The sequence below is a fragment of the Pelodiscus sinensis genome, chromosome 1 (assembly GCF_049634645.1).
Source record: "Pelodiscus sinensis isolate JC-2024 chromosome 1, ASM4963464v1, whole genome shotgun sequence".
Classification (NCBI taxonomy): Eukaryota; Metazoa; Chordata; order Testudines; family Trionychidae; genus Pelodiscus; species Pelodiscus sinensis.
In genome coordinates, this window is record NC_134711.1 from 274,091,458 (window position 1) to 274,114,566 (window position 23,109).

The window sequence follows — 23,109 nt, forward strand, 5'->3', positions numbered from 1 at the left end:
CTGGGTGCTGGCAGGCTTGCACCTGGCATGGGCACCATAGCCAGCCCGTGCCCCTTTAAGAGATCCGGGGCCGGGAGGGGGCAGTAGAGTATTCCTGGTGTTGGCCAGAGTGGCCACCAGGGAAAGCTGGGGAGGGCTAGCCTCCCACTAGTTCAAATTAAGGGGCTACACAGCCCTTAATTCGAACTAGTAAGTTCGAACTAGGCTTAGTCCTCGTGGAATGAGATTTACCCAGTTCGAACTAAGCGCTCCGCTAGTTTGAATTAAGTTCGAACTAGCGGAGCGCTAGTGTAGCGCCTATCAAAGTTAATTCGAACTAACGTCCGTTAGTTCGAATTAACTTTGTAGTGTAGACATACCCTTAGGGGGTTAGGTCCCACACATTCTTCCTGGATCCACTATGGGGAAGGAGAAAAAAATCCCACTCTGCCTTGGCTGGTCTGACAGTGAGGGGAAAATTGCTTACTCCCCTACCCCCAAGGAGGAAAGAACAACTAGCACAATGCCCACAGCAGATCATAAAGCAGTGGCAGGCAACCTGCAGCCCACAGGCCTGCAGACCACCTGGCTGCTTTCCTCAACATGCCAGTCTCACATTGGGGCACTGCACTTGCTGCCCTTCTCTCTCCCTCCCAGCATGTTCAGAGGAGCTACAAATTCCGTGATTCACCCTCGGTCCTTGCTCCTCCCACTCCCTCCCAGAGTTAGAGTGCCTCAAAGAGCTGATACACAGCTTTCTAGCTCTGGGAGGGAGAGGGGTGCATGGTGATGGAGCATTGTGAGCTCTGAAATCAGGTGTTTTGTGAGCTCTAAAAGTACTGGGAGGTGGTGGAGCAGGTATGTGTGGGGATCCAGTGCTCCAATGCAAGAGAGGCACATAGGGGATGGAATCAGATGAAGGGAGGGGGGGAGCATGGGGCTGCAGATGGCACCCAAGTGGGCCACAGGTTGGTGTGACCCACTGAGGTGTAGGAGGGTCATTTATGCAGCCCACCCACCATACTTGGCTGCCCATCTGTGCCATAAAAGGACTAGATTATTTTTTAGATTCTGTGGATCAGAGGATGAGCATGATCCAGGCACAGATGGACTTTTCTGGAACTGTGTCTAAAAATACATCTAGACTACAGAGCTTTTCCGGGATACCACTGGTACCATGGTGATCACAACTTAGACCAGGACAAATTGAATTCAGCATGTATGTAAGCCAATTGTTTGCAACCATTTTTAAACATAATAAAATAATGTATTATGTACAGGCCCCATCAAATTGACGACCATGAAAAAAATATCACGGACCATGAAATCTTTTCTTTTTTTCTGCTTTTATCCTATACTATAGAGATTTCACAGGAGGGGGCATCATTTCTCAAATTGTGGGTCCTGACCCAAAAGGGAATTGCAGGGGAGCCACAAGATTCTTCACAATATTGCCACCCTTATTTCTGCACTGCCTTCAGAGCTGGGTGGCCAGAGTGGTGGGTGTTCGCCAAGTGCCCAGGTCTGACTGTGACACCATACTAACAGCAACACCATATCACCACCCTTACTTCTGTGCTGCTGCCTTTGGAAATAGATGGCCAGAGTGACATTTGCTGACCGAGGGCCCAGCTCTTTAGGCAGCAGTGCAGAAGTAATGGTGGCAATACCTCTCCATGCTCTCCTTACTTCTGTGCTGCTGCTCGTGGTGGTGGTGATGGCTCTATCAGCAGAGCTGGGATTCTGCTCAGCAACTGCTGCTTTCCAACTATCAACATGTGCAGTCAGTAGTGCAAAAGTGAGGTTTGTAATGTGACACCTTACACACCAGGGACAGATGACCGTTTTGTGGGGCCCCGGGCAGCATAATTTCGCGGGGCCCCCCTTTGCCACGGCGCATGCACGGGGCTTTTTGAAATGCGGGGCCCGGGGCGGCCGCCCCATTCGCCCTGCCCTATATCCGCCCCTGTTACACACAGTACCCTTGTGATCCTCCCCCGACTCCTTTGGGTCAGGACCTATACAATTACAACACAGTGAAATTTCAGATTTAAACAGCCGAGATTATGGAAAACCCTATGTCTATGAAATTGACCAAAATGGACAGTGAATTTGATAGGGTTCTAATTATATACAAGACCACAAATGAAGAAGAAAAAGATTTATGATTGTTGCACTGAGATTATATAATTAATGGGAGAAAAATAATGAACATATAAAGGAAATCATTCTTCATAAAAGAAGAATCAGAGCTTTGAAAGTAATCTGCAAAAGTAGATGTTTTAAAAATTATTCAGCCAAATTTTTGTTTCTGGTGAATGTATTTTTAACCCAACATGTTTCTAAATGACAACTATTTTTTGTACTAAAAAAACCCTGTACATTTCATTTCTTGTTCTTCTCATGTAAGCTATTAAAAGGGAAAATAGTTCCAAAAGTTTCTATTGACAGATTTTCTCTCTCAGAATGTCAGGTATGAACCTGCAAAATCACCAAATTGACCTGAAGTTTATTATAAGTTGCATATTACCAACATGATTTTATTTAATCTCTTCTGCTTTTTTTGTGGCTTTTAAACATGTGTAATGTTAACAGAAACATCCTGTTTTATGACTTGTTGATGTTGAGAGTAGAATTGATGTATTTTAATCTGGTATATGTCTATTATAGTTCAGCAAACGTGTTCGGTGTGGTTTTCTTGCTAGTATAGTTTTGATTTTCATCAGCATTTAAATGAGTTCTTATTAGTTAAAGATCCTGCTTTCACTGCTCTTTTAGTAAAGGCTGCTAAACACTAACATTTAAACTGGAAATGTTGACCTATTTAATGGTTACATTCAGTATAGCTAACAGTCTGTTAGAATTGTATGTAGGAAAAATATGCCTCCTAGTGTAAAGAAGGAGAAATGTGTACTTTCATGAACTTGCTTGATGAAATTACATTTTGGTAGCTGCAAGCAGTGGATGTGATTCATTCTCCCTCAAAGAGATAAAGAGAAACAGCATATATTTAACCGAGTGTGGGAATTGCTCTGGGGGAAAAGCCTATTATACATTTCAGATAAATGTGTGTTATAATTTCACCAGTGTGGAATTAAGAAGCAGAGAGAAAAAATATTTATATCCTTCATATGTTTTCCTAATTTCTACCCATAATTTGTAAACACTGTAAATGTTATGTAACTCAAAATTATGCCTTCATGTAAGGAAGACTGGACTTGGGTGAAAAACGGTAACAAACTCTTTGCATTTTAAAAGTTTCACTTTTAAACATAAAATGAAGAAAATGTTTATAATTCCTCAGGGTATTCCCAGTAAAAAATACAAATTTGGAAGCAAATTCATATTCTTGGAAGCAACGTCTAAAATAGCTCAGTCTGCCATTAATGCTATTTATATAATACTTTTTAGTTCCAGGATATTAAACAATATTTGTATCAGTGTGGTTGATAAAACCCAAGTCCCTGTATTTTAATAAAACCAGTGCTATAGTTGTTCTATAAAATGATGTCAGGGGAATTAAATCATAATATAATTTCAGCAATAAGCAGGAATATTTCTTTGGCATAGTTTAAGTATGATTAAAGTTCAGAATTCTGGCAAATGTGTCATATTAAACTTGGTCTGATCCCATGTGGAAAAACTAATCTTTCCATGCAAAGAGCTTTGGTTCGCAGTGTTACTATCACAGGGGCCACTGGGTGACAGTGTTTTAACCTTACAGTCTATTCCCACTGTATAATCCTTGCTTTTTTTTTTTTTTTTTTTTTTTTACTGCTCCAAAGTTGCTTGTTCCACTTGGCTAGACTGAGTAGTGGAGTATATAGAGTTTAATGTGTAGGCGGAGATATCTCTATGTTAACTTTTTCTCTCCAGATAAATCATTGTCCATAGCTATTTTTGTGTTTCATATTCTGAGAACTAGAAGAACATTTGCCTTTGAGACATTTCCTCCATTTCATTAAACACAAGTTCATACCTCACACAGAATCTTACACTGTCACATTTAGCTACAGGCAAATAGTAGCAAGAGAAAATGGAGTCAAGTTGGTGAATTAACTGACTGAAAAGTTATAAAATAGACTGATGACTGGATTCAATCTTATCACCATGAATTTGTTTCTGTAGAACAACAACAGCTGAGAGGTGTGAAATGTATCAGCATTTAATTAAGAATTCTATAGCATTTTTGTTTTAGAAAGAAGACATATAACCAAATTATGTACTGATTTATTTTCCCTTCCTCTCGTGTATCTTTACAGGATGTGTGGATTGAGTCAGGGTTGAATCTCACCTCTGCAGCTCATTACATAAATATGGAGCAGGTGTGTGGTGCAGGTACTCCATAAAGCAGAGAAACAGAGATCAGATAAATGGCTTGGTAAAGGATTTAAAGGTGCTAAAGAGAGTTTCATAGATGCTTAGAAGCAGAAGTGACCGTTTTAATGATCTAAGATGGACTCCTAAATAACCCAGGCCAAAGAACCTTCCATGATAATTTCTGCATCAAGCCCATAATTTCTGGTATAACTATAGTATATATCTTTTAAAAAAAAAATCCAACATTGATTTAAGACTTCAAATGTTGAAGAATTTGTCCATTGTGCTGATATTTATAAACATTGACTGATTTATCTCATACACTTCACTTTGATAAACTAAGCAGACTGTGCTTCTTAAACTTCCTATAAGCCAAATTGTCTAAACTCATATTGGTAACTCTTTTATACACTTTTCCAGTTTTTCAACATTCTTTTTTTTTTTAAGTGTGGACTCCAGATCTACACATTACATAAGTGGAATGTGACAAATTCTGCATGCTTAACCACTTAATCATCCAGACCTTTAATAACAATCTCAAGGTTAAAATGACATAACCACAATTTCAATGTAAATGTCTATAATAAGAAAAAAACCCTTGTGATAAAACCCCTAAAACACAGGCAGGCTTTTATTGATTTCCTTCTGCACACATTTTTGTGTTTTGATGTCAGTGGGTATTTCTTCATGCCTCAGCAGCTGAACAAAAAGTCCCTTTACATTAGGATTAACACAAAAACTCAGGCCAATTTTATAACCACCTTAGTAACTGATAAAAAGTAGAGCAACGATCGAAAATTGCAGTTTAATGTCAGTTAAGTTTCTTATGCAGTGCACCATGCTGGAAACTATTTATAAATAATCATGCAGATTTTACAAAATGTAGTAACTGTAGTAAATTTCAATCCTGCAAGCTCTTCCACAAGTAAATAGTTTCATTGATTTCGCACCACATGTTCCCAGGTTCTCCCTGTGCAGCTGCATGCAGGCAAATAGTAGAAGTGTAACATGAGTGGAATAAATGCAAACGTAGAGGGTTTGTCGCTACACAAATCCCTGTAAGCAGCCAATGATTTAGATTAAATATTTTTCCCTTTTTAGAGCAATTTATTAAGCTAAAATTAACTTCTGTAAAGTTTATTCACATCGGGTAAAAATAAAAGTAGTGAATTATAATGTATAAGCTCAACGTTCCACGACACTCTTGCCTGTTCTTAAACTGAATAGCTCTAGATTTTTTGGGAAGGGGATAGAGGGAAGGAGACAACAGATTATAGCAAGATTTGCTGTGTGCTTTAGTTTTATAGGTTGAACCTCCCTGGTCCAGCACTTTTAGGACCTGACCCTTCCTGAAGGAGGGAGTTTGCCAGACCAGGGGAGGTCAATTCTGGCCCCTAGGCTAACAAACTCTGGGCTTTCCCAGAGTCTGTCAGCAGACCCAGGCGGGCTCCCCTTCTGGACCCCCAGCCCTGACAATATGTTCCCTGCTCCCAAGTCACTGGGCCCACTGTTTCTAGGGCCTCTGCCAAGTGCTACACCAGCCCCAGGTCTGCCACTGCTACTGAATTCTGCTGTTCTTGGGCTGCTGCTGGTCATTTAAATTACATTCTTACATGTCATTATCCATCCCTCCAGTAGTTGGTGCTCATCTCTGGAAAAATGCTGAAAGTTATTGGTCCAGTATCATATTTAACTTGGAATCTATAAGCAGAACGGATTAATATCTCCATAAGAAAGATTATGTATATTATCCTCCAGTTTACTTTAATTAATATATTTAAAATATATGTGCAAAAGTTAAACACCAGTGGACAGACTCAGTGCCTTATAAGTAATATATATTTTCAGATGATCTTTCCAACTGGGGTTCTGCAGGAGTCTATTTTGGGACTGGTTCTGTTCACTATCTTCATCAACAATTTAGATGATGGCATAGAAAGTACGCTTATTAAGTTTGAAGATACCAAGCTGTAAGGGGTTGCCACAGCTTTAGAGGATAGGGACAAAATTCAAAATGATCTGGAGAAACTGGAGAAATGATCTGAGGTAAATAGGATGAAGTTTAATAAGGACAAATGCAAAGTACTCCACTTAGGAAGGAACAATGTGTTTCACACGTGGGCTACGTCTACACTGGCCCCCTTTTCGAAAGGGGCATGCTAATTTTAAACTTCGGAATAGGGAAATCCGCGTGGGATTTAAATATCCCCTGCGGGATTTAAATAAAGATGTCCGCCGCTTTTTTCTGGCTTGGGGAAAAGCCGGAAAAAAGCGTCTAGACTGGCCCGATCCTCCGGAATAAAGTCCTATTCCGGAGGATCTCATATTCTTTGAAAGTAGGAATATGAGATCCTCCGGAATAGGACTTTATTCCGGAGGATCGGGCCAGTCTAGATGCTTTTTTCCGGCTTTTCCCCAAGCCGGAAAAAAGCGGCGGACATCTTTATTTAAATCCCGCGGGGGATATTTAAATCCCCCGCGGATTTCCCTATTCCGAAGTTTAAAATTAGCATGCCCCTTTCGAAAAAAGGGCCAGTGTAGACGTAGCCATACAGAATGGCAAGTGACTGTCTAGGAAGGAGTACTGCAGAATGAGATCTAGGGGTCATAGTGGACCAAAAGCGAACTATGAGTCAACAATGTGATGCTGTTGCAAAACAAGCAAACATGATACTGAGATGCATTAACAGGAGTGTTGCGAGCAAGGCACGAGAAGTCATTCTTCCACTCTACTCTGCAATGATTAGGCCCCAATTGGAGTATTGTGTCTAATTCTGTGCACCACGTTTCAAGAAAGATATGGAAAAATTGAAGAAGGTCTGGAGAGGAGCAACAGAAATGATTAAAGGCCTAGAAAACATGAGCTATGAAGGAAGGAATTGGGCTTGTTGAGTTTGGAAAAGAGACGAATGAAAGGGGACATGATAGCAGTTTTCAGGTATCTAAAATAGTGTCAGAGGGGAAAATTGTTCTCCTTGGTTTCTGTTGATAGGACAAGAAGCAATGGGCTTAAAACTATGGCAAGGGAGGTTTAGTTTGGACATTAGGAAAAGCTGCCTGTCAGGGTGATTAAACACTGAAATAAATTACCTAGGGAGATTGTGGAATTTCCATCACTGGAGATATGTAAGAGCAGGTTGGACAGACAGCTATCAGGGATGATCTAGACAGTGCTTGGTCCTGCTGTGAGGGCAAGGAACTGGACTTGATGATTTCTTGAGGTCCCTTCCAGTTCTAGTATTCTATAATTCTACGATTCTATGATATATTACACAAAAATATATATCCTTTAGACTCACATCTTTGTGTTATTTACTACCTTATACATATACGACCTTATACCTAACTTTTGAATGTGGGCCACTGAACATGAATTTTAAAAGTCAACATTCTGTGTATATTACACACCTCAAAGCTAGATTGTGCTCTTAGTTACATGCCATAAATCCAGAATACCTCTACTGATTTTATTGAGCAAAGAATTTGACTAAGAAGAGAAAACAACAACTACCATAGGAGTATATGATAAATACACCTCCTACTTTAATTTACATCATCTTACATGATTTTTCAGATTCCTCATCTTGTAAAGTACATCAGCTTACACTCCCTTTCACTAAGCAGCTGTCAATGGCCTATTGGAGATCAAATGTAAAGAAATCTACCTGAATTTGAAGGATCAGACTTATACTATCTTACAAATTAGGGCTATTTCAAATATTTATATAAGCATTTTTAAAATTAAAATTGAAGGATAATTTGCCAACTATTTTTCTGATTCATTGACCACTTAGTACATATTATAAATTTATCGCCATTAAATCCAACCCTGACATAAGCGGTTGAAAACTCTTTTGTCATTGCTGGAGTTTGCATCTGCTTCAATGGGCTGAATTTACTCTAAAGCTATGTCTAGACTGCAGGCTTCTTTCGGAAGAAGCTTTTCCAGAAGAGATCTTCCGAAAAAACTTCTTCCTAAAAAGAGCGTCCACACTACCAAAGCGCATCGAAAAAGCAATCTGCTTTTTTGAAAGATAGCATCCATTCAGTGTGGATGCTATCTCTCATTTCATCTGTGATTACTACAGATGAAATGGCCACCAGGGCACCTGTGCATTTTCCTCGTTCCTCTTCTTTCGAAAGAACTCCCTCTTCCCTGTCCACACACACCTTTTTCCGAAAGAACTCTTTCGGAAAAAGGCTTCTTCCTTGTAGAAAGAGGCTTACCAATGTCGGAAAAACCCCTCTGTTCTTTTGATTTTTTTTCGAAAGAACGTGATTGTAGTGTGGACATAAATGAAGTTTTTTCAGAAAAATTATCCTTTTTCTGAAAAAAAACTCTGCAGTGTAGATATACCCTCAGAGATGTGCAAAAGTCAGGGGACAAGTAGTTCACAGGAGATCAGGAGATCTTTTTTCTGTTCTCTCTCATTCTGTATTTACATATGTATGTACTAACACCCTTTTTGTTTCTTATTGATTTTCAAGATTGAACAAAATCAGAATTTCAAGGGGAAAGAAGCAGCAAACAAGCTCTGCTTGAATAGTTATAGTTTTCCTGAATTCATGTCCAAACCACTGAATTTCACAAGATTTTTGATTGAAATCACTGAAATTCAAACTATGATTTCTTACTAGCCCCTTTTACTTGAAACTTGCCTCAATTTCACTGCGAGTGCTATGAACATCTAAGAAATGCTTGGTGCAAATATCAACTTTGTTAAAAAAGAATCTTTAAACTTTTGGATTTGTTGTAAAAAGAATTAAATTGCACGATTGTTTAAGCTGGAGGCCACTGTATTTTCATTAGGATGTGCTCTGCCAATTAGCATAAGTTCATCAGTTGGGAGGATTTGTCTTATTTTCCCTTTTGTCATTTTGTAAGATTTAGAAAAAAGATAAACAACTGAATAAAATCCAATATTTCAGTCAAAATTGAATTGATCAGGAGATCACTATATGAATTCTGGAGTTCTCCAGAAGAAGGCAAATTAGTTTTAATCACGTGACACAAGATCAGTGAGTGACACTTGTGATTTTTACAAAATTCTAGGGCAGTAAGGCAGCAATATAATATGTTACATACAATTGGGGGGGGTGTATTTTTTGAGACTTCTGACATCTCTGGGGCAGCATTTCTTAGAAGTCATTGCACTACAACCCCCTTCTCACAATACAAAATATTTAATGACTCCAGAAAGGGCGGGGGGGTGGGCAGAGACCAAGTAGTAGGGGCTGTAATTTGAGCTGGCTTTACTTCTACAGGCTGCCTGGGGCTCTGACTCTGACCCCCCACTGTCACAGGCTGTCGCTATCCTGGACCTGTGCTGACAGGTACTCCCCTGGACTGGTCCCAGTGCTGCAGCTGCTGGGGGCATCTGTTTGCTCCAGCCCCGCTGCTGCGGGCTGCTCAAGGATGCCACTATGGTTGTGCTGGACCATGGATGTTGCCAGACTGGAGAGTGCCAGTTTTGGGAGGTGCAACCTGTACCAGTAAGTTGCCAATCAGTTTGTGGGGAAGTTTACTGTGGGAGCTGTACTGCTGCAAGTGTGCAGAGCAATAAATCACTATGCTATGGAGTACCATGACTGGCAAATGTGCAGGACATATTGGCTGCCTTAGCAGACATGTGATTTCCCAACTTGGCAGTGGGGTGTGTGTGGATAACACACACATTCCAAGTTTAGCTCCAGCCCATCTTAACACCAAGTACATTAACAGGAATCAGTAATTCTTGATGGTGCTGCAGGCACTTTTGGATCATCGTGAGCGTTTCATAGACATCAATATGAAGTGGTCTTCGAAACTGCATGATATATGCATTTTCAGGAACACTGACCTGTACGGAAACTGAAAGTGGGGACATTCTTTTCAGACCACAAAATTACAGTGGGAGATGTTGAAATGCCCCTTGTGGTCCTGGGAGACCTGGCTTAGCCCTTGCAGCCCTGGCTTATGAAACTGTACACGAGGACAACAATCCCTTATGGAGCTAGCAGTTTTTTGTCAACAAAAATGACCATTTTTCATGACAAAAATAGTGTTGTAGTGTGCACACTCATGCAATTCATTCAACAAAATGCACTTTTTCTTGACAAAACTTGCCAGCATAGACAAGCCCTTAGTCTTTATTATATTTTAGACAGAGTGGGTAGCATGCATATTTAATTCTTACTTTTGTTGCTGTAATTTTTTCCTCATTTAGTTATTCCTCCCTCAGAATATTGATTTGTGATTTATACTTTGTTTATGGCTAACTTTCTCTGGTAGAGACTCTGTCTCAAGGTATGTCACCTTTAAGCTGAGATGCAATTCTTTTTTTAGGTCTTTTATTCATTGTTTAGCAAGATACTGAATTGACAATCACTTCTATTCTGTAGATGTATCTTTCCACAAAATCATTCCAGCTTTTCGTTTTGAGAAATAATGGGAATTCGACTTCAATTCCCTCTACTTAGAAAGTAATCTTCTTCCTTTAGAGAATAAACAATAATTGTTACTTGTAAATGGCAGTTTTGAATGTACATGTTTATTGTCTAATTCCCAGTCTTATTTGTTCTGATACTGTGCTCCTCCCATACACTAATTAACTACATTCATTTTCAGTAATTTATAAAGTATACCTCTGTTTCAGGACAACAGCTGTTTTGTCCTTTTGCATTGCCTGGATAATGTTTTCTGTTTGACTCCTACTTTTCTTAGTACTTATGAACCACACTTTTTTTTTCTAAATGTACTAGCTTGTAAGTGTACCTTATCATGACACTTGAGAAGTAGAAGGTAACATGTATTGGTGCTCAAATGATCAACAGTATTATAGAATGGTGATAACTATACACACTTTGTGGCATGCATGGGAAAGTTTCTAGTCAAAAATTGAAATTCTTCATAAAGAAAGTACCAAAATGTACCAAACTTTTGCCTCCCAAAACTGTGAATTGTCCTCTTCCATAGACAGTGTAGAGTTACGCTGCAGTAGTTCGGAAGGGTATTTTGAGACATTCAAAAAGAACTCTTAATTTCAAGTGTATTTTTTTAGTATAGTTCTGTCCTAAGACATGATTACACAATTTCCATGGAAGTGAATTACATTTCTGTTGAAGTTGTGTCCACTTGCCTGAAGGCAAATATGATTCTTCATTTGTAGAAAGGGAAGCCTCATCCTCCTTAGCCATGGGAGCTCTGGGCTGCTTCCCCCCCGCCCTGGCACCCAACCTGGAGCTGCCTCAGAGCTGCCACTACAATGGTCCTTCTGTGGCCCTCATCAGTCTGACCTGGATCTGCCCCAGCTGGGGGACAAGTACTCCTCTCCTGGCTCTGCACACTAGAGCTGCAGTAGCCATTGAGAGGTGTTTCTCACCTGGCCCCCGGCAGCTATGGTGAGAGAGGGCTGGGGTAGTCCTCTCTTCCCCAGACAGCCTGCATACTGAACCCTTCATCCCCATCCCAGAGCGATGATTGAAATGAAGCATGTGCATTTTCATTGTATTTTCCTCAAAACAAACAATAACTGAGAATAAGGACTCAAGCAATGCCAGGTAAATCTTCTAGCATGATATAATATTAGCAAGTGATCTGAAAAATTGACTTGTAAGGCAATGAATTAGTGACAGCCTTACTTATAGTAGAGCTATCCACTCACTATAATGGAATCCCTTTGAATTCACATGTATACAATAGGTATCTGCAACTTCAACCCAACCCTGTCCAGAGAACAAAAAAATCAGTGCTTGTTTTATTATAATTTGTTTGTATTTTGTGTCTTGTGTTTGTTTCCTTTTGGGGAAGAGATTTCATTGTATTTTATTTTGCAAGTATGATACCAATGAGTTGATGTAACCGTGTTCCTCTTTGGAATTTCTTTAAAGTGGAGAAGTCCTTATTAATTCATTACATTAACCTGACAACAATCCTTAATCTAAGTCAGAAGACCCAGTACTAATTTGGTTTCTCTGACATAGGGAAAATGAATATTATGTTTGTTCCTTAAAAATGCATGTTTTCAACAAACTAAACAGTGTTGTGCCTGCCAATGCACAAACTTGGTCTCCTCTCCTTTTCAAAAGAGAAAAAAATTAATCCCTTTTTTCTTTTTAATTCAAATGACAACATATTAACATTTTAGAATATGAATGAATGGAGTCTCTGAAAGCAGGAATATTATTTTGATCAACTTTTAGACAGTGGCTTTATCTCCTCTCATTATGGATCTGGAGAAATACATGGTTCAGAAAAGTAGTTAAAGCACATTGAAAATAATGCTAGAATGTTTGCAATGTTCAGACATGTACTTTACATTATACTATGATTCCACTACAACAAAATAGTCATTACTTCTGTCAATCATGAGGAGACATGTCTTGCTACTCAGATGTGATAATATTTTAGTCTATTATGGCTAGCAGTTATTTAACATGTGTTTGGGGAGGAGTGGAAGGGCAGAAGATACTCATCTTCACATTTACCATAGCCTGTGATGGATATTTTTGTTCTTTTGCAATCATAATAACAATATCCATTGTTTTGGTTTGCACTGTAAGTTTATGCAGTATTCTTATAAAGTTTTGGAGTGTTAAGAAGGGGTTGTTTCCATATAAAAACACACAGAAAAGCATTTCTTGTTTTGCTTTGTCTATTCATTATGGAGACACGCAGGCAATCAGCACCTATAGTCACAATCAAGGACATTCAGATACCATGGTGATAAGTGTGATTTAACAACCTAAAAAAAGATATATTCTTGATAATACTTTCTGGAGTCAGATACAAAATGGTAGAATCTCCCTGGAGGATGTGCCACAGGCAATTTTACTAGAGGTGGTTCATGCAGTTGCTTGTTACCTTCCAGTCTACTTTATTAATTTTTCTTCTGAGGAAATCTCCTCTTGTTTAAAGAAAATTAATCCTTATAGAGTATAGAAATTGCTGCTTGTCATAAAGAAGTAAAAATGTTATCATGCCTATATATATATGTGCACTATTCTTTGATCTATATCTAGACTGATGTAATCTCCCAAGTGCACATTTGTATTTCTCCAAGGGACAGCTTGCCATTTAAAAGTGATTTTCATTGCTCCTCTCTTGTCAAAAATCAAATTGTACTAGAGACTAAAAATTCATGGTATTAGCTGTTGAAAGCATCCCCCAAAATTCTTCAACCTGAAAAATCAGAAGTTTCATTTTCAAGACATGATATGAAATGTAATTTATCTGAAGGTAACCTAATTTCTGTAAAAGAAGACCTCTTCTATCATCCTGGTTATATGCCTGATTCTTCTTTGAGAGTAGGTCTCTGGTGATTTAATGATCTAAAGTCAGTGATTAAGCAGTAGGCAGGGACAAAAAAAGGGAACTTTCCTTTTGGATTCCTGAATACTCAGGATTAAAAGTACTGTGTGACACTGAAAGGATACAGGTGTGTTTATGTAAAAAATTTCACTGGGATTGCTACTGGAGAGATAGCTTTGTCAGCTGTTAAAGCATATTAGTTAATAATTGTCCTTTAATTTAAAATATTTCATGTTTTAAAGAAAAGAAAGTATAAATAAGAGCATTCCCATCTCCATAATTCATTAAGATAGATTGTACACAGATAGGTTTTGCCATGCATTATTATTAAATTAGATCTTAATTTTTGTACATGTAAAAATATGCATGGATGGGATTATATGGCCTTGGAATTATTAACCAGTTTTGATATTTAGCTTTCACTAAGCAATGTTTGTGTCAAGCAGCAGAGATAATAAATACACTGTAGGTATCCTCTTAATTGAATTTTATCTTATACAGATTCTTAGTTGAGTCACCTAGGTTAATACACACTATTTTTAAGAGAGTTTTATGTGAGTAAATATACCCTGACAAAATAATGTCATAGAAAATAAGCCTCTGTAGAGAAGCCAATACAATTCAAGTGTTATTTTAAGCATATTGGGTTTGCAAAAATGTAACAAAAGAGGCTGGCTTGATCGTTACTGTTATTGCAAGGCCCTTGAAACCCAGCCACTTCCCAGTTCTGAGTATGAATGGGATCTGGCAAGCAGAGCTTAGTCATTAACTAATGAATTGTAGCTGCAGTCTTTCAATAAAAATATGTAGGTGGCTAGTAGTGCTTTAGCATTACCAGCAATTTTAATGTCATTTGTAGGTTAGCTTGTGAAATTAAAAGTTGAAACTGAAATTTATTTTTCTTTTGCCTTTAGAAAGGAGCCTTAACTGCAGATAATTAGGATAATTCAGAAAAGGAACTAAATGGTGCCACAAAAGTGTTCAGACATAACTTTGTGGATTAACTTTGGATGATGCAATTTCATTGATTCTTTTTTTTCCCCTTATGATGTACAAAGCAGTCTAGGCTGAGAAATTGTATAAGCTCCATAATGTTGGTAGTGTTACACCAAGGATAATCATGGGACTCTTAGTTTCTTTTCCCTAAACTGGTGAAGCATAATTATGCACTTAAAGTGTGTACATGATTCTCTTGATATGCAAGCAGCTAAAAACATAAATGGCTATTTACATGCACAATTACACAGTTTGGAATTCACAGAAATTATGTATAATTGGTCACATATTTTTGCACATCTAATACATAATCTCTGTGTAATAGGTGAAGAAACATCAGTGCGCAAATTGCAAAAGACAAATGTATACACTGACATCTGCAGACTTATTGCCATCTGTGATTAAAACACAGGTTTCCAGTATCTAAATTTTACCAATGGTGGTATTGAGCTATCCAGCTCCTCTTCAGCAATAATGGAGATTGCATAACTGAGACCTTAAACTTATACTTGATAATATACCACCTATTGTTTCCAAAATAGCTTGTGTTAGATATGGACATGTTTAAAAAATAAAAATCTGAAGTCTCAGTTAATGTGGTCTGGGTTATATTGTTTGCAGTCCAATTAAACTCTTATGGTTGCATTTTTCAAACTGGTGCATAGGAAGCTATGCTCACAACTCCTGTTACTGAAGATTTCTCCTCGGGTCCCTTGATTCTGTTGAGCTTCACTGAGAGGGTTTGCTTACATATGGACTGCTGGATTAGGTCCATGGTGTTTGGGCAGTTCAACTTGAAAACACCTTGAAATAGCGAGGAGTCTATTTTGGACTTACTACACATACTTAAGTCCCATAGATACTAAGAAGCAAGCTATTCAACGAAATGGATTTAGATCCTCTTAGGACTCTAAAGGTCTATCAATACCCTCCTTGCTAAAAGTCAGCAGCATGTCAAGATACTTACATGGATAAGTGGGCAAAGAAGACATCATGTCCAAATGACTGGGGTGAAGGAAAAGTATTACAAATAGTGGGTCATTTTGGATTTACCCATACCCATTTGTGAACAGCTCCTTTGTATGATGATTCAAAACTATTTTTCTTATAGGAAACTGGGCTAGTTAAGTAGTGAAACTCTTTAATAAGTAACAAGGGGTACTGTAACTGCCAAAGTAACATACCATTTGGATATTTTATTTACACTTTGGCTGAAGGGTGAACAGCTGGAGCCACCGTAATGTACATAAATAAATGAAACATCATTATGCAAGCACAGTAGAAGTTAATACTTCTAAAAGAGGTGGTAAAAATACATTTTGATCCCTGGAGAATATTTTTAGTAATGCAATATAACCTACGCCACACTTCTCTCTCATTTTGGAGGAGCATCTTTTATAGCCAGTGTCCTACTGCACTGATCCTCAAACTGAGGTCCCAAGTAACTTTGGAGGGTGGAAGACTTGAAAATACACTACATGATTGTGTCTAGTTACAGTACACACAAAGTTGACAGCAGACAGTTGTGGCTCTTGAAAAATAAACAATAAAACAAAATGAAAACTTGCTTACCTTGCAGAAATATCTTCACACCATTTATAAACTGGAATTTATATTTCATAATAGTTATAAATTAGACCAAACTTTTCTGACTCCCCTGCCAGCAGCTGCTATCTTATCAGAATGCGACCATCTTTGTGATGCTGACAGCATGGAATCTTAATACAGTATCTGAAACTGGAATCTGGTTTCTGTTTTGCTTTAATATCAGAGAAGTAAATGTGTTTGGTAATGGAAATGTATGATGTTGACATATGAGGGTTTATTTTTTTTTCCAAACTTGTATTAAACGAGAGTGAAAACGGGCACTGGGTCACTGTAACATTGCTGGTGTCACAAATCTTGACATTTTTCAGTTCCTAACTCTTGATATTTTTCTGTTTTAGAAGGAACGCCAGCAGAAATGCTAGAAAGGTTGGTTCAAATTATCAACTTGTATATTAGTGTAGCTGCATTAACTCCAGCAGATAAATTGGCCTGATCATTTTGAAAGTAAAAAGATCTCAATTTCAGTTATATCTGTTTTGCCAATAAAAATTAAGGACCAGCCTGGTGGTATTTGCATCTTAAATAATTATTTTGGTTTGCTTCCTTCTTCATGCTTCTGCCTCTGCAGCCAACAACAAACCTCTCTCTCCCAGGTTCTCTTCTTACTTCCCACACCAATCCTTCATTCTCCAGCCCTCATCATTTCTTTCTCACCTGTTTTAGGGATGTTTTCTCCAGAATGTCCTTTCCCCACAGCTTCTGCTTAAGCCTTAAGCTTAACTCTACGAGAAAGTTTCTAACTATTACATCTAGAAAACTAACCAAACAAGTTAACCAACCAAAGAAGTTCAGCTGTATTATGCAATAATGGGTGGACATGGAAGACTAATCTTTTCCTATACCAGGAAGAGATGACAGTATGTGGCATAATTGTTTCTTGGTGTCCCTTAGATTCAGATATATTTCAAAGCATTATCTCTCCTCCTCCGTATATAAAGTTTTATACATGCTGAGAATCTTTTATTTTTCTTATGTGTACACATAGTATAGGTTTTTGCAATGTTGTGGAAGCTCCCTGGCTTATGATGTCAGAGGAAGGGAGTGAGAGAGAGAGAGTAGGTGAGGTAGTATCTTTTATTGGATCAACTTCTATTGGTGGAAAGTAAAAGCTTTTGAGATACACAGAATTGTTTTTCAGGTCTGGGGAAGCAGAGTCACTCAGACTTGAAATGAAGTGGCGGAGGCTGATCTACCTGGGAGAGAAAGGGAAATACAAGATAATGTATATATGTGGTGAACCCTTAAATCTGTAACCTGCTATACCTTTTACATTGCTTGGCTGTGAGAGCTACCACCCCTGATCAGCTCAGACCTAGCTTCCAGTGTGTAAGTTATTTTGACTTATATGAGTGCTGCAGCCAGCCATTCTTGAATTACACTACAGAATGGAAAAAGTAAACACCAGGTCCTAGGCTTCCCCCAGAACCTTATGTCTTATACTGCCCAGCTCCCTTCTGGACAATAGAAGTTCATATAAAGTTATTTTATTAATAGAAAATAGTATTCACAAACCCTGTTATTGCAAATGGAATTTCCCAAAAACTTCAATTCAAACAATACAAATTTATTAAGTGCAAAATAACATACTGTAAGGGTGTGTCTACACTGCAGGGCTTAACTTGAAATAAGCTACGCAATGACGTATCTTATTTTGAAATAGCTTATTTCGAAATAGGGAGCATCTACACAGCACTTATATTGAAACAGAGCAACTTCCCTTGTTCCTTGTACAATGAGAGTTACAGGAGTCAGAGTAAGAAGTCTTCCAGCTTGACAGTATTTTGACACTATTTTGAAATAACTTCCTGTTGTGTAGACTTGGACTAAGTTATTTCGGAATAGCGCTATTTTGAAATAGTGTTGTAGTGTAGACGTACCCTAGTGAATATAAATAATGGGTTATAAAAATCAGAAGTGATTACCAGAAAAGTAAAAGTAAAACTCAACTTGATGCTTAATGTAAGAAATTAAAATGAATTTAAAGGAAGCTCTCTCGCACTGTGTTTCATCGGTCTTACTGGCTCAACTTCTTTTACTAAGGATACCACCCCCAGTTCAATGCAGCATCCTTTGTTCTTCAGGTATGGTGGGTATCATGATCAGAAAAGAAGAAAGTAATGATATTGGGCATCTGCCCTCCTTTCTTATAGCTTTCTCCCTTCTTCAAGAAGCATCAACAGATGATGTTCCTGAGGCAAAAGTTTTGTGTGGACAGGAAACCCACACTGTATATTTTTAAGATGTACATTTTTCACCCATGTCCAGGGCTGGATTACCCAATAGGCAGACTAAGCACATGCTTAGGGCACCAGCAAAGCAGTTGCACCACCTGAAAAAAGAAAAGATTTTACAGTATAATATTGTTTTTATTTTGAATTACATATGAGGTGGGGGGGCACCATAATCTTTTCAGTGCTTAGGGTCTTTAAAGGTCTTAATCTGGCTCTGCCCATGTCCCTTTTCCTGCCAATGAATATCCACTTAAGCAGGTGATGGTCTGTTTACCCTTTACTGAGGTATCACCTTGCCTTTTGCCTAGAAGGAACTGTTTTAGCCTTCCACTGACTTGGATTATAAACCATACAGTGGAATCTTATGACTGCATGTACAACACTGCCACCTGCATTTTATCAGGAAGATATTGACCAGAGAGTTATGAGTTTTCAAATGATACCTTACAAGGAACTACAAAAGATATTATAAAAGGTATGCAAGGAGTGAATACAAGGGTACAGATCATCATAAATTAATAAGGTGCCAGCATGATGAGGTGGGGAGCATTCTTGTGTGGGACAGGTCCAAGATGGGTATGGACATTGCTTGGTGTATTCTGGAAGTGAATGTGGATTATTTTGGTGTGTTTGAACAGGATCAGAGCAAGAAGCGGGAAGGTTTTGTGTGTGTGTGTGTGTGTGTGTGTGTGTGTGTGTGTGTGTGTGTATATATATATATGTATATATATATATATACACACATACACAGTAAACTTCTGATAATCCGGCATCTTTAGGACCCAGGGGGTGCCAGATTATCAGATATGCCGGAGCAACGGAAGAGGGGCTATGAGAGGTCTGGGGTGGGTGGTGAGGTCGGCGCTGAGGGACCAACCCGGCATCACCCCAGCTGCTCTGCCTCTGGCTTCCCCAAGTCAGCCACTGCTGAAACTGACCAGCAGCAAACTTGGGGAAGCCAGGAGCAGAACAGCTGCAATTGTCCAGCTGACCGGAGCACTTCTGGGTTCCAGTTGGTGCTAAACTATCAGGAGTGATGGACCACTGGATGTCGGACAATTGGAGTTTTACTGTGTGTATATATATAAACTTGAGACCAGCAGGCTGAAGGCAGATCTTACCTTGTCTATGGCTCATAAGATGTTCATAAATTATTCTCCCATCTGTATAGACCTGAAGGGAACAGTGGTGCCCAGAAATTATTTTTTGGTCTTTTCAAGATGTTCACCTTTCACCTTCAAGATGTTCAGCTTTCCAAAGGTGTCAGCCTGTTTAATGCAGCATTCTGCTGAGTGTCCTATGAATTGCATCAACTCGGTTTGGCAGTTTGCTGACAGCAGTACTCTGCTTTAATGTGAGAATATGCTCCTCTCTTCAATTGACCAGTAAAGTCTATATGATTAAACTGATCTTTGGTAAATATGTATTAACTATGTAGTGAGACTAAACTTTGGTATCAGGCATGATGTTAAAAGAGTCCTGGCACTCACCAGAGACATTTATTAAGAGAAATGTATGCACAAGGAAGTCTTTAATTAGGTTAAAATAGAAACACTTCCATTTGTGAACATTATTTTGCTTATTTTATATAATATCCAAATACTACTATTCTGAATATGTAAATTCTATGCAAATTCTGTTCAATGCACCAGAAAATAATTTACTCCATACATATCCACACTGAGTTAACTGAAGTCTCAGGCAAGTTAACCAGCTTAATCTGCTGAGCAGATTTTTTTTTCTATTTTTTCTTTGTTAAATGTAATTTAAATATTGTCTAGTGAATTAGTTGAGATTAATTTAAATGAGGAAGTCATCTAAAATACCTCTTTTTCTACGATTTCAAGTGTGTAGAATATGCATAGGAGATCATTGCCAAATGCAAATTTGGCGTTGACACTTTCTATAAAGAATGCAAAGTGAATTTGTTTTTTCTGCATTTATTCCATAGCTGTGCTATGTGGAATCAGTCATCCACAATTGATGGGTCACTTATTGTAGCTAATTGTATGAGCATGGCTACTACTACAGTAAAAAATCCAGGTTTAAATGAGTTCCTGGGAGTTTACCAACAAAAAAAATGTCATAGAAAAGATTATTGGACTTCTTTATGTAGTTAAGGATCAGCTTTTCAGATAAACTGTTCTCTAGGATGTTTTTTAATTCTCTTGAAGAATGACCCATTGATCTATGTATTAAAGTGCTGTGCTTGAAGTGGCTTGGAAATATTGCATTTCCACCTTTTCAATCAATTGTAACCTTCAATACAAAATAAATGTATTATAGGAGGAAATGCATTGGTTTATTTTACTACCAAGATGTTGTTTCTTTGTCAACACATGTGAAGAAATGCTCTCTAAGCTGTCACAATTAGTACATTAGTTTGATGGACAGGATAAAATAATTAGCATAAAATTAAAGAGGCAAACCCTCCACCAAGTGTGCATGAGCATACTTTGTTCTCTAACCAATGCAGCTTATAGGGAAAGCCAGCATAATCTGCTAATTATAAAGTACTTTGATTACCTGTAGGTCTGTCTTGCATAGTAATTTCATAGCTGTATTGTAGTAATCAAAGTAATTTCTTTTCTACCATGTAAGGTGAATTTATTATCTGACCAAATACTGGATCTTATTCTCTCAAGTCCTTGATGAGGTTGACATGAGCAATTTATAAAACTTCTGGAAACTCTGTCTTTCCCTTATCCCAAAACCACACTTATAATTTATTATAGGACAGGGGGAATAAGGGGTGGAAGGAACTATTAATATCATGTGATAAAGAAATTTGAACAAGCAAAAATTCCTGAATGTTCACATTAATGAAATCATTACACTGGGAATTTCTATGCAGAAAATATCCATTTTACTTTATTGAATTTATCTATTATCTGTGGGTACAGATTAGTCGATTTGCTCATTATCAAACTAAACTTGTAGCATAAATCAAGGACTTAAAGCATTACTTAGTGTGGTTCTTCCACATACCATTTTTAACCTGTCCTTCCTCACTTTAGTTTAAAAATAGATAAATTTGTACTATTTCATTTCTCAGGCTTAATATTGACTGTAAATTTTAAGAATGCATGAAAATGTCTCTATAGCCACCAAAGAAATGTATCCCTATATTGTCATTTAACCAGAGTTTCTAACAGATGTAGCCATTTTCATTTTACTTCTAAATACTTAATATTTTTAAATTTGCTTATCTAATGTCTTCCTTTTTTCTATATTTTTCTTTTGACCAGTGGTGTGTGTACACTCCAAGAATTGTATACATTTACATTTTAATTTAGGGTTTTTTTTAAGAAAATAATTTCATATTTGTAAGAGAAACCAGTAGTATATTGAAATTCCACAATGTGGAATGAAAGGTCCATTTGAAACAAGAAGTATAATGGTAAGACTGTTATATAGACCATTTCTGGATTTTAAAAAACATCTGCAAGCCATCTCTGCTTCATCACATTTTCTTTCTGAGGATGCCATCAGTGGATTAATAAACATAATCATATGTAGAATACCTAGCAGAGAAATGGTAGATGTTAACTTGGTAACATTATTCTACTGGAGCATGTGATTAATCATGGCAGAAAATGTCATTTCCCTTCTTAATCCATAGATAAGGGTGCAGGAAAATATGTATACATATTTCCTTTATTTGAGGAGTCCTTATGTAATTAAGACTATTATTTTCACAAATAGAAATTTGCAAAACTACACATATAAAGGAAGAAATGCTATTTGCACTGGGAGTTTTACGATCTAATTCAAACTTTTACTCTTTCATAAAATCACACCTGAGTGCAAAAACAGATCTGCTAAAAATAGGTACATTGGTTTTTTTTTCACATTGTAATTTTTCAGTCTGACACTTCATTATGCCTTCCCACAAGCATAGAGTCATAATGTGTAGATTAACCACTTCCATCTTGTTGTGTTTTACCTTTCCTTAAAAAAAAAAAAGGAACACAAAACATAACATCAGACTTTGCACTTCTGAAGCACTCATTGCCTCTGAATTATCTGTGCCTTGATGCTGCTAATATCCTTTTTCAGAACCCTATCAGAAATTTCCATGTTCCCTGAAAATTCCATTAGCACTCTTACCCTCTCAGGCTATGTTTGCATTGCAGGGAAAAGTCGGGAAAAGATACGCAAATTGCGAACAGCAATTTGCATACCTTTTTCTGCTTTTCTTCCTAAAGAGGCTTTTCCAACATTTGTCCGGTCTCCAAGGGGCAAAATGTTGGGAAAAAACCCTCTTTCAAGACATCCCTTCTTCCTCATAAAATGAGGTTTACAGGAATGCCGAAAAATGCATCTGCTTTTCAAAAACATTTTTTTTTTTCAGAAAAGCAGACGCATTCCTTGGACGTCTGCAGTATAGACATAGCCTCAGACTAGCTTCTTGTCACACTGCATGGATACACTGCATAGACAGTTCTCCCCTTTTCAAACTACTTTTGAACTCCTCAGCTGACCCATTAAATGCAGCCTGCAATATCTGGTCAGAGCAGCCAGGAACAGAATATTTGGTTACTAGGTTTTCATCCTTGCACAGCTAAACACCTGGAGGGAGAAACATTCTGATTTCCCATCAAAAACAACAAGAAAGCTTGGAGCAAAGCTCTGACTTTTAATAGAATGCAATCAAGTTTTCCTGAACACAGTTTTCTTCCTTCT

General features: G+C 37.9%; 1 protein-coding gene across 4 annotated transcripts in view; it reads left to right on the forward strand.

The window, feature by feature from the left end:
• PCDH9 (protocadherin 9) overlaps positions 1-23,109 on the forward strand; it is a 963,669-nt gene that overhangs the window by 609,182 nt on the left and 331,378 nt on the right. The gene's annotated exons all lie outside the window — the stretch shown is intronic.